We start from the raw sequence: 11,921 nt of genomic DNA, 5'->3' as shown, positions 1-11,921 counted from the left end.
TTAACCTAGGTCTCCGGAATGAGGTAGGGGCCTCTGATTTTCTCATCAAATGTTATTTTTGTCCCTTTTCATGGTGTACTCATTGAAAGTAGGACACTATATGAAGGACACACTTAAGCATGGGATGTGATATTCCACCGTTTTCATGATAAACTTTTAACACAATTATGTAGAATCTTTCTGAAGAGGAATTCTGTTTCCTCAAATACATTATTTCTTCAACTGTATTTCATTTCAGTTTTCACTGGTACACATTAATTTTTATACTTTGAGTTATAATCCAAAACCATTTTCTTAAAAAATCAAATTGTCCAACTTGGGGATTGGCAGCTCTTTTAGGTGACTTCTGTGTGTCTCTGATATAGCCCATCATTATGGTTCTTCTTACTTCTTATTTAAAGCATTTCCTATTTTCTACTATTTAATATAGGATTCTCAAGGAAATGTGTATTATATATATATTCAGGTTTAAATACTCTCTCTCTCTCTCTCTCTCTATATATATATATATATATATATATATATATATATGTGTGTGTGTGTGTGTGTATTCTGTCCTAGCCCCAGCTTCAGCTATTACTTCACAAAGCGACAGCTGCTTTTATTAGTGAATGGTGCGATGAACCACAGTATGCACCATACGTGTGGTCATGGCCACTGGTGTCTGAAAGGTGGGTTTGTATGCAGGTAGCCCAGGGGACAGATTATCCAGTCAAACATGATATTTCTCAAACTTTAAAATCTGACAGAATTTACCTTCCTTGGATTTTACCTGCCTTGGACAGGTGAGTTGCTTCTTCTTTCTGATTTCCTGTTTTTTGAAAGAGAATATCCATCCCATTTGGTCACACCACTGGAATTTGGTAAGCGTATTACGTATCTGTTTTCAAAAGAAAAAAAAAAGAAGACAGTGCAGGAAGCAAGCTCTTTTATTTCAGACTATACTACAGTGCTACAGTCACCAAAACCGTATCAAAGTGACACAGAAATTGACACATAGATAATTGGAATAGAATAGAGAGACCAGAAATAAACCCATGTGCTATTGGTCAATTAATCTATGACAAATAAGGTGAAGTAAGCCAGAAAGATAAAGACCAATACAGTATACTAATGCATATATATGGAATTTAGAAAGATGGTAATGATAACCAATATGCAAGACAGAAAAAGAGACACAATTGTATAGAACAGACTTTTGGACTCTATGGGAGAAGGCGAGGGTGGGATGATCTGAGAGAACAGCATCGAAACATGTATATTATCAAGTGTGAAACAGATCACCAGTCCAGGTTGGATGCATGAGACAAGTGCTCGGGGCTGGTGCACTGGGAAGACCCAGAGGGATGGGATGGGGAGGGAGGTGGGAGGGGGGTTCAGAATGGGGAACACATGTAAATCCATGGCTGATTCATGTCAACGTATGGCAAAAACCACTACAATATTGTAAAGTAATTAGCCTCCAACTAATAAAAATAAATGGAAAAAAAAAAAAAGATAAATAAGGCAGGACTATATAATGGAGAAAAGACAGTTTCTTCAAAAGTGGTGCTGGGAAAACTCGACAGCTATGTACATGTAAGACTGTAACATTATTTCAATATTTTGTACACTTTAAATTTTCACAATACTTATGTCAAATACATTTTAATTTTAAAAATCAGCTGACATAGTTCATCTATTGTTTGAAAATTATTGGAGTATTCTTTTGTTTTTGTGTTTCTTTTTGGAAAGTGCATTTCACTTCAATCTGGTCATTTCTGCATGAAAGTATTTAAATGTTTTAATCTCAGTTCCAAACAACATATTTCTAATAAGTACTACCACCTCTCTAGGCATGTTATCTATAAAACTCATAATGGACTGCCAAAGTCTCTACTGAAGGAGATGGATTTTAAATTCCAACTACACACCAGGTCACTCTTTATTCTGTGAGGACATTAACTTGTTCTGTTTCATTAATGACTATTGCACATGTTAACCCATAGTCATGCATACCTTTCTCTATAAGTTCGTGCCTGTATAACTTCTAGGAAACTTATTGTTGCAGACTGAAAACTATACACCTGAATAGCTTATAATATGCAGATTGGGGAATACATGTAACTCCATGGCTGATTCATGTCAATGTATGACAAAACCCACTGCAATGTTGTGAAGTAATTAGCCTCCAAATATTGAAAAAAAATGCAGATAGTTTCAAGACTTGATTTTATTATCACATAAATTCTGAACTAATTTTCTGAAAGTATTAGAAAATTCAATCATATAATTCTTTACAAGATAACTGTATGTCATGACAATACTATTACAATTGTTTATTTGAAGAAGATGCTCAGCATGTCTTGTTTACCATTCTCTTGAGATTCAAAATTTTAGCTAGGTCTCTGAGGTGAAGTCATAAGGATGGCTGACCACTGAAGAATTGATAATATGGACTGTCGTGTTGGAAAAAACTCTTGGGAGTCCCTTGGACTCCAAGGAGATCAAACCAGTTAATTCTAAAGGAAGTCAATCCTGAATATTCATTAGAAGGACTAATACTAAAGCTCCAATACTTGGACCACCGTATGCAAAGAAATGACTTATTAGAAAAGCCCTGAGGCTGGGAAAGATTTAAGGCAGGAAAAGAGGATGACAGAGGAAGAGATGGTTGGATGATGTCATCAATTCAATGGACATGAGTCTGAGCAAACTCCAGGAGATGTTGAAGGACAGGGAAGCCTGGCGTGTTGCAGTCCAAATTGTCAGACATGACTAAATGTCTGAACAACAACTGAGGTGAATTGATGAATGGTCAACTCTACACTTCAGAAATACACCCAATTCACACATTTCTCATAATAGTAGGTGACTTTGTGTTCCTTATGCAGGCAAAATAGAGTCTGTGTACATTGGAGTCACACTTTATGAGCAGAAAGGAACTGACACTTGCGACACACAAAGCCAAGATTACAGTGATATTCACAAGGAACCAGCTGGGATAATCAAAAAGGGCCATCATCAGTTGAAATACTGAGGAAAGAGTATAAAAATAGACAAAAGTGTTCACCAGGAGAAGGATGATTTTGGTAGCTCTGGACGCAGGGGAGAATTTGGAGGGGTATCGGTCCTACGAATGTGTTGAGCACGATGCTTATGTCTGTACAGGATGAAAACCATGAAGCTGCTGGCCCAGAGCGTGAGCCTCAAACACAGAACATCAGGAGTGATAGCAATGCTGCAGACAATAACTGTTGGATTTTGTCATGATGAACAGAACAATATCCAAAATCCTTCCTGTTTATGTTGCTTTTGTCATTCCATTTGCCATTTATATGTGGAGGAAAAATGAAATTTACCAGCATTTGCAGGATCCAACACAGGGAAATAGAGAGAACCATGTACTTGGGAGCTGTTACTTTCAGCACTGCACACCTGGAGTTCCAGGGACTGATCGTGATCGCCTGAAAGACACTCAAGAGGCAGATGCTACCGATGGACACTCCCCTCCCCACTCTGTGCAGAAAGAAGAAAAGTTTGCAGTCAAAATCACTGTGAATATGCTTCCTCCCAAACACTGCCATTGTCTGGGGGACCCCTTTACAGAGGAGGACTAAGGAGTTGACACAATCAGGTGATTAAGGATCAAATCCGTGGACCTTAACCTGGAGCCAGTGAAGTGAATGGTGATATGATGGCAAAGGAGTGAGATATTCCCCAGGATTCCAACCACAGTCTGTGTTAAGAAGATAACAGAGATAAGATATTTGACAAGATATTCTCAAATCGCTGCTGGCCATCCTCTCAGTTCACTCACTGATGCTTGTCTTGTGAGTTAAAATGTCCTGCATGGGAACATGATGTGTGGGTTACATGCATCATGTCAGCTGAAATCCATTATTCTCCATTTACCCTTAATTCCCCTAAGAAATATTTACTTTATGTTTTTCAGTTATCAGCAGCTTTAAAAAGTTGCATGCATAATATTTAAAGAGCATTAATATGTAAAGTTAGAAGCCGCAGGCTCTACATATGATCACATCTTCATTCTTCAACAGTCTGTGAGGCAGGTAATAATGTGACGTTAATGAAACAGAGGAGGGTGACATAAGCACAGAGAGATTGGATATTTGTCAAAATATGCTCTTAGGACAGAGTGAGGACTTGAAACCCACTGGACTGCTAAAGATAGTGCCTTGAACCCCGACTTTTCCAAAAAGTTATTTAATTTTCATATAATAATTCAGATTGATATTTAGTTTTGTTTTCAGAGCTTGTTCTTTGATATTTGATTGCTGCTATTTCATAATTTTTATTGACAAGATTCCAGTTTTGAAAAGCACTTTGTATTATAAATGAGAATTCAGATTTCTTAGTATATGTGCATGTACTGCTGCCTGCCAGGAGAATATGGGAAGAGCCTTCCCCAGGACCAGGTAATGTCATGAAGATGAGGATGACTCAGAATGAGGATGGAAACAGGAAATCTTTTGCTTTTATTTCAGAAAAGCAGTTATACTGCAAGTACTCCAGAAATTGTTAAATAATTCCATATAATGTCATTAACTTTGGACATAAAATAGTCATACATGATGATGTAGTACAAAAGGAAAAAGTTAATTATTATTATTTTCCAGTGATACAGATATCTATTCATTAATAGCAGAGTTAATTGAATATATGGCAATGAATTAGACTTTTCAAATGACATACCAGAGATAGATACAAATCAGCACCTGCAAGGGATCTATTCTTATGCATTTTATAAATTAAAATAGTAGGTATTCAGATTCATATTGAAATATCTTTTCAATGGGCAGAAACAATACGATATATGATTGAGAGCTGCTGCCTGAAACTTGGCATTATGTGAAGTTTCTTTAACTACTCATTTCATTACATGAAGAGTGAAGACAACTTCACCATAATCAATGGACTCTGGATGTTTTCAGTTAGGACACAATTACTGTCTCCATTAACATCCAGAGTCAGAGAAAACATTTCCCTTCAAGCCATTTCCAGTTGTATTCGTTTTTTTGTACAGAATTACATGATTTTTGCACACTCATCAAACTGTTTACTGCCACCTTGGAGTTATTATTGTGGCCTCTCTAGTCATCCTGAACATTTAGTCTATGATTCCTCTGAGGCCGACTCAAGAGAAAATTGATTTTATATCTACATTCTTAAACACCTTAAACAAAATCAGATTTTGTTATCACTTGGACTAAGTCACAACAGCCACTGTCAGTGAGGATTAAATTAAACTCCAGGAAGAGCCAGCAAGAATTGGTTTAGGGTTAGGACCCCATCTCTCCTTGCCATCTTGGCTCATGATTCAGGATTTTACTACCTTATGCATGGTGTTGGCACTGAATCCAGTGACTACGCAGAAGGCTGCCTCTTTCTGATATGATCACTCAGCATCTTGATCTGCCTCTCTTTTACACACTCTGCCTCTCAGACTGAAATAGAACATCCTTATTTGACACCTTCCTTCTGCCAGGACAGTGGGCTCCCTGATGGTCATTATACCCAGTTTGTGTGTGGAAGGCAGGCAGTCAGTCCCTGATATGTAGGTTTGAGATGCTGTGTCCTCCGCTCCTCTCCCATCAAAGCTGCAATGATCATTTCACTACCAGCAGCGACGGGCGTGCAGGCTTGGGAGCCAAGAACATTTCTGAAAACTTTTCTCTCAGTTGTTAATTACTGGAAGCAATTACAAGTTTCTAGTTGGCACACTTATGAGACAACTGGATACATTTGAGAGGCATTTTCTTTTTCATGATCACTGACGGCAACAGGGTCTCATGAGGAGGAAAGCAGGAAATGCTGAAATTCCACACATTAGGGACTGACATAAGCCATGTGTGTCCCTCTGGATTCATTACTTCCTTGTGATATGTCTCAGCTCTGAAACTAGTACTTTCCTCACCTTCAACCACTGAACCAAATCATCAACAAAAGTACTGGTAGAGAAATGGAATTAGACAAAATACCTGGGAAGTATATTCGAAGAGACAAAGAGAAAAGGAGGAATATGATTAAACGCTCATTATATGGACTACTGGCACAAATCAAATCAATTTAGACTCATCATCATAACTTGATGCCAATTATTATGGAAATCTTGTAGGAAAATATAATTTATTATCATCAACCTCTGTGATAAGGAATGGATGTGGGACATATACACAATCAAAAAGGGATAGGGATTGAAAAAGTGTATGCCATAAAATAAAATCACCTAGATATGATGGCTCAGTGATTTTGACAATTACCTAATTCAAGAGGATCAAACCTGGACACTAAACAACAGGCTATTAATAGCCATGTGAAATCAGAAGAAAATGAGGAATTACCTTGAAGCAAATAAAAATAAAAACAGAAAATTTCAAAATCTATAAAACACAGCAAAAGAAGTTCTAGAGGGAAATTGATATGGATAAAAGCCTATTTCAAGAAGCAATATAAATCTCAAATAAACAGTCTAACCTACCAAATAAAGAAATTAGAAAAAGAACTACACATAATGTCAAAGATATCAGAGAGTGGAAGTGATATAGAGGAAAGAGAAAAATTTAAAATCAGACATCAAAAGACCATTAGGACAAGTCAATGAAAGCAAGAGCTGGTTTTTTGAAAAGATGCACAAAACTGATAAGCCTCTACTGGGGGGATCAGGGTAAAAAAGAAGAAAAAGAGGACCTAGAACTTTTCTGGTGGTCCAGAGGTTAAGACTTTCAACGCAGGGTGTGCAGGTTTGATCCCTGGTCATGGAGGTAAAATTTTGCTGTCTAAATCAAAACATAAAACAGAAGGGATACTGTAACAAATTCTATAAAGAGTTTAAAAATGGTTCACATCAAAAAATCTTTTTAAAAAAGAAGTACATTTACAGTCAAGTGTTACCCTTCTTATATTCGTTATGTTTTTTGTGAATTTAAGATTAGCATGAAGTTGTATAGCACTCATTGTCATTGCTGCATATGCCAATCTGTCCATGGGAGAAACACTGCAAGAATACTGGAGTGGGTTGTCGTTTCCTTCTCCAGGGGATCTTCCTTGACCCAGGGACCGAACCCCCATCTCCTGGGACTCTTGCACTGCCAGGCAGATTCTTTTCCACTGAGCCAGCTGGGAAGTGTATATAATATACGATATACAATTACAATGTACAGTGTACAATATACAAGATTTCATTTTATGAATTTGAAATAATGCCATGAGCCTGTTATGAGGAGTAATTCTAGGGAAATGGAATTTAAGGGAGAGGTTTTCATCAGTTTCTGTTTTCGGAAATGGCTTTCTAATCTAATTAGAAGTGAAAACACTAACGAGCTTATTTCCAGCAGTAAACATTGCACAGATAGTCCATGCCCTGATTCAGCAGCGCAGACTCCCAACACATCTGCCTGTTAGAAGAAGTGAGTTTCTGGGTGACTCTCTTTATAATACTTTTGAACATTTAAGAAACTAATGAATGTATCACCATTGGCTGCTTGCTCCTAATGTTGCTAGATTAAGAGGTGAGTGAAAATGTTGATCTCAGGTATTGGAATGTCCCATCCAAGCACCATATAAAAGACCCAAGGCTTCTATGTGTGCCCTGAAGGAGACACTTACCTCCTCCTACCTCTTAACTGAGATTGCTGAAAATCAGGCAGGGAATATCACCCTCTTGGTATTTATTCCAAGGGAAGACTCAGGAGAAAAGACTGTGCAGTTAACTCAATTATGTTTTGGGAATTCTAGTCATGTTTTTTAGAAGGATTTTATTTTAGAACAACTTTTGATTTACAAGAGTGGCAAGACTTTACAGAGTTCACATGTATCTCACACTCAATGCATTGACTCTTAAAATCCTCTATTTGGTGTATAAAGTTGTCATAATTAACAAACCAATAGTGATGAATGTGTTAACTAAAGTCAACACTTTATTCAGGTTTTCTCAATTTTCCCTTTATATCCATTTTCTTTTCCAAGAACTGATCCAGATACCAAATCTTGCACTGTAGTCACCTCTATCTAGGCTTCTCTTTGCCAAGACAATTAGTCAGACATTTCTCAGATTTAATGATGTGACAGATTTGAGGAGCACTATTCCAGCATTTTCTGCAATGACATTTAACTGATATTAATGTGACACTTCTCTCATCATTATACTTGGGTTCTGTGTTTTGGGGAGGAAGACTGCAAAGCTGTAAGAGCCATTTTCATTACATCATATCATACATTGGTCCATACAATCAACATGGTTTATCACTGTTGATATTAGCTTCAGTGTCCTGGATGAAATAGGGTGCCTCTGATTTGTTCATGAGAAGTTATTTTGTCTCTTTTCATGGTGTACTCTTCAAAGGAAAACACTCTATGCAGACCACATTTAACAATGGGATGTTAGAAAGTGATCTAGTTTCATTCTTTTACAAGTGGTTGACCAATTTTCCCAGCACCACTTGTTAAAGAGACTGTCTTTTCTCCATTGTATATTCTTGCCTCCTTTGTCAAAGATAAGGTGTCCATAGGTGGATAGATTTATCTCCGGGTGTTTTATTCTGTTCCATTGATCTATATTTCTGTCTTTGTGCCAGTACCAAACTGTCTTGATGACTGTGGCTTTGTAGTAGGGACTGAAGTCAGGTAGGTTGATTCCTCCAGTTCCATTCTTCCTTCTCAAGACTGCTTTGGCTATTTGAGGTTTTTTGTATTTCCATACAAATTGTGAAATTATTTGTTCTAGTTCTCTGAAAAATACCGTTGATAGCTTGATAGGGATTGGATTAAATCTATAGATAGCTTTGAGTAGTATGCTCTTTTTCCCTATATTGATTCTTCTAATCAATGAACATGGTATATTTCTCCATCTATTTATGTCCTCTTTGATTTCTTTCACCAGTGTTTTATAGCTTTCTATATATAGGTCTTTTGTTTCTGTAGGTAGATATATTCCTAGGTATTTTATTCTTTTCGTTGCAATGGTGAATGGACTTGTTTTCTTAATTTCTCTTTCTTTTTTCTCATTGTTAGTCATATACACCATACACAAAAATAAACTCAAAATGGATTAAAGATCTAAACGTAAGGCCAGAAACTCTAAAACTCCTACAGGAAAACATAGGCAAAACACTCTCTGACATAAGCCACATCAGGATCCTCTATGACCCACGTCCCAGAATACTGGAAATAAAAGCAAAAATAAACAAATGGGACCTAATTAAAAGCTTCTGCACAACAAAAGAAACTATAAGCAAGGAGACAGCCTTGAAAATGGGAGAAAATAATAGCAAACGAGGCAACAGACAAAGAATTAATCTCAAAAATATACAAGCAGCTCCTGAAGCTCAATTCCAGAAGAATAAAAGACCCAATCAAAAAGTGGGCCAAAGAACTAAACAGACATTTCTCTAAAAAAGACATACAGATGGCTAACAAACACATGAAAAGATACTCAACATCACTCATGATGAGAGAAAGGCACATCAAAACCACAATGAGGTACCACTATACACCAGTCAGGATGACTGCTATCCAAAAGTCTACAAGCAATAAACGCTAGAGAGGGTGTGGAGAAAACGGAACCCTCTTACACTGTTGGTAGGAATGCAAACTAGTACAGTCACTATGGAGAACACTGTCGAGATTCCTTAAAAAACTGGAAATATAACTGTCATATGGCCAGCAATCCCACTGCTGGACATACACACCGAGGAAACCAGAGTTGAAAGAGACACATGTACCCCAATGTTCATCACAGCACTGTTTAAAATAGTCAGGACATGGAAGCAACCTAGATGTCCATCAGCAGATGAATGGATACGAAAGCTGTGATACATATACACAATGGAATATTACTCAGCCATTAAAAAGAATACATTTGAATCAGTTCTAATGAGGTGGATGAAACTAAAGCCTATTATACAGAGCGAAGTAAGCCATAAAGAAAAACACCAACACAGTATACTAACGTATATATATGGAATTTAAAAAGATGGTAATGATAAACCTGTATGTGAGACAGCAAAAGAGACACAGATCTATAGAACAGTCTTTTGGACTCTGTGTGAGAAGGTGAGGGCGGGATGATTTGGGAGAATGGCATTGAAACATGTAAATTATCTTACATGAGATGAAACGCTAGTCCAGGTTTGATGCATGATACAGGGTGCTCGGGACTGGTGCACTGGGATGACCCAGAGGGAAGGGATGAGGAGAGAGGTGGGAGGGGGGTTCTGGGTGGGGAACACATGTACACCCATGGAGGATTCATGTAAATGTATGGCAAAACCAGCTCAATACTGTAAAGCAAAAAAAAAAAAAAAAAAAATTAATTACTTAGTTAATTAATTTTAAAAAATGGGATGTTGGGGAGGAGCCAAGATGGCGGAGGAGTAGGACGGAGAGACCACTTTCTCTCCTAGAAATTCATCAAAAAAATAACTGAACGCAGAGCAAACTTCACAAAACAACTTCTGATCGCTAGCTGAGGTCATCAGGCGCCCAGAAAAGCAGCCCATTGTCTTCGAAAGGAGGTAGGACAAAATATAAAAGATAAAAAGCGAAACAAAAGAGCTAAGGACGGAGATCCGTCCCGGGAAGGGACTTAATAGAGGACGTTCCCAGACACCGGGAAACCCTCGCTCTGGCGGGCCTGGGGGAAGTGTTGGAATCTCAAGAGTTTGAATCTGACTGGGAGGGATACAATAAATAAAACCCACAGATTAAGAGCCTAAAAGCAACTCCCAGCAGAAAAGTACCCCAGACGCCCGCATCCGCCACCAGCAAGTGGGGGCGGATCGGAGAGGAGCGGGCGGCATTACTTGGGGCTGGATCCGGGCCTGAGCGCCCTGAGGACAATCAGAGGGAGCTTTTGTGAGTTGCCAACTTGAACTGTGGGACAGCAAAAGAGACAGAAAATTAACCGGCCCGAACACACTGCCGGCCGTTCGCAGAACAAAGGGACCGAGATTCTGGGCGGCCGAAGCCCGCCGGGAGGGTCGTGGCGAGACGGAGGGCGCGGGCGCCCGACCAGCGCGGGCGGGAGCTGCGGCTGGGGTCGCGGAGGACGGAGGGCGCGCGCTCCCGACTGGCGCCGGCGGGGACTGAGACTGGGACCGCGCAGGGCAGAAGACGCGCCGCACCCGGGGAGAGAGCGCCCGTCAAGCGCCTGGCTGCCTGGGCCGCTCAGGCGGCGTGGGGACGGAGCGCGGGCCCGGCTTTGTGTGCCGCGCTTTTGTGAATCGCCCGAGGGCTGGAGCCGCGCGCAGCGTGGCGCGCGCTTCAGACGGAGCAGCCCGGAGCCTGAGCAGCGCAGATCGAGAAAAGAGCGCAAGCCTCTCCCGGGAGCGCCGGTCCCTCCCCGCACAGCCCCTCGCCGCAGCGCGACGGAACTAGCTACCTGAATAAGAATCCACCTCCGCCCCGTGTGTCAGGGCGGAAATTAGGCGCGGAAGAGAGACCGGCAACAGAACCCAAATAAACAAAGGGAACCGCTTCAGAAGGGACCGGTGTAACAGATTAAAATCCCTGAAGAAACCACCGACTGACTACACCGGAAGGGCCTGTAGATATCGAGAAGTGTAAGCTGGAACGAGGAGCTATCTGAAGCTGAGCCGAACCCACACTGACCGCAACAGCTCCAGGGAAACTCCTAGATATATTTTTTCTTTTTCTTTTTTTTTTTTTCTTTTTTTCTTTTTTTTTTTTTTTTTTTTTTTTTTAAGTAAGGAAAAAAAAAATTTTTTTTCTTTCTTTTTTCTTGGTTCTCTTTTATTTTCCTTTAAAAATTCCTTATTACTCCCCCATTACTCCTTAACTTTCATTTTCATAGATTTTTACGATTTTTTTTAATTACGCAAAACAATTTTTTTTCTCTTTCTTTTTTCTTTTTCTTTCTTCTTTTTTTCTTTTCTTTTTTCTTCTCTTCTATTTTCTTTTTC

General features: G+C 39.3%; 1 pseudogene; it reads right to left on the bottom strand.

The window, feature by feature from the left end:
* Positions 1–2,827: 2,827 nt before the first annotated feature.
* On the bottom strand, positions 2,828–3,730 carry LOC136161691 (vomeronasal type-1 receptor 4-like; annotated as a pseudogene).
* Between the last annotated feature and the right edge of the window lie 8,191 nt (positions 3,731–11,921).

The sequence above is a fragment of the Muntiacus reevesi genome, chromosome 2, assembly GCF_963930625.1.
Source record: "Muntiacus reevesi chromosome 2, mMunRee1.1, whole genome shotgun sequence".
NCBI classification, from domain to species: Eukaryota; Metazoa; Chordata; class Mammalia; order Artiodactyla; family Cervidae; genus Muntiacus; species Muntiacus reevesi.
This window is presented reverse-complemented; position numbering and strand designations above follow the sequence as displayed.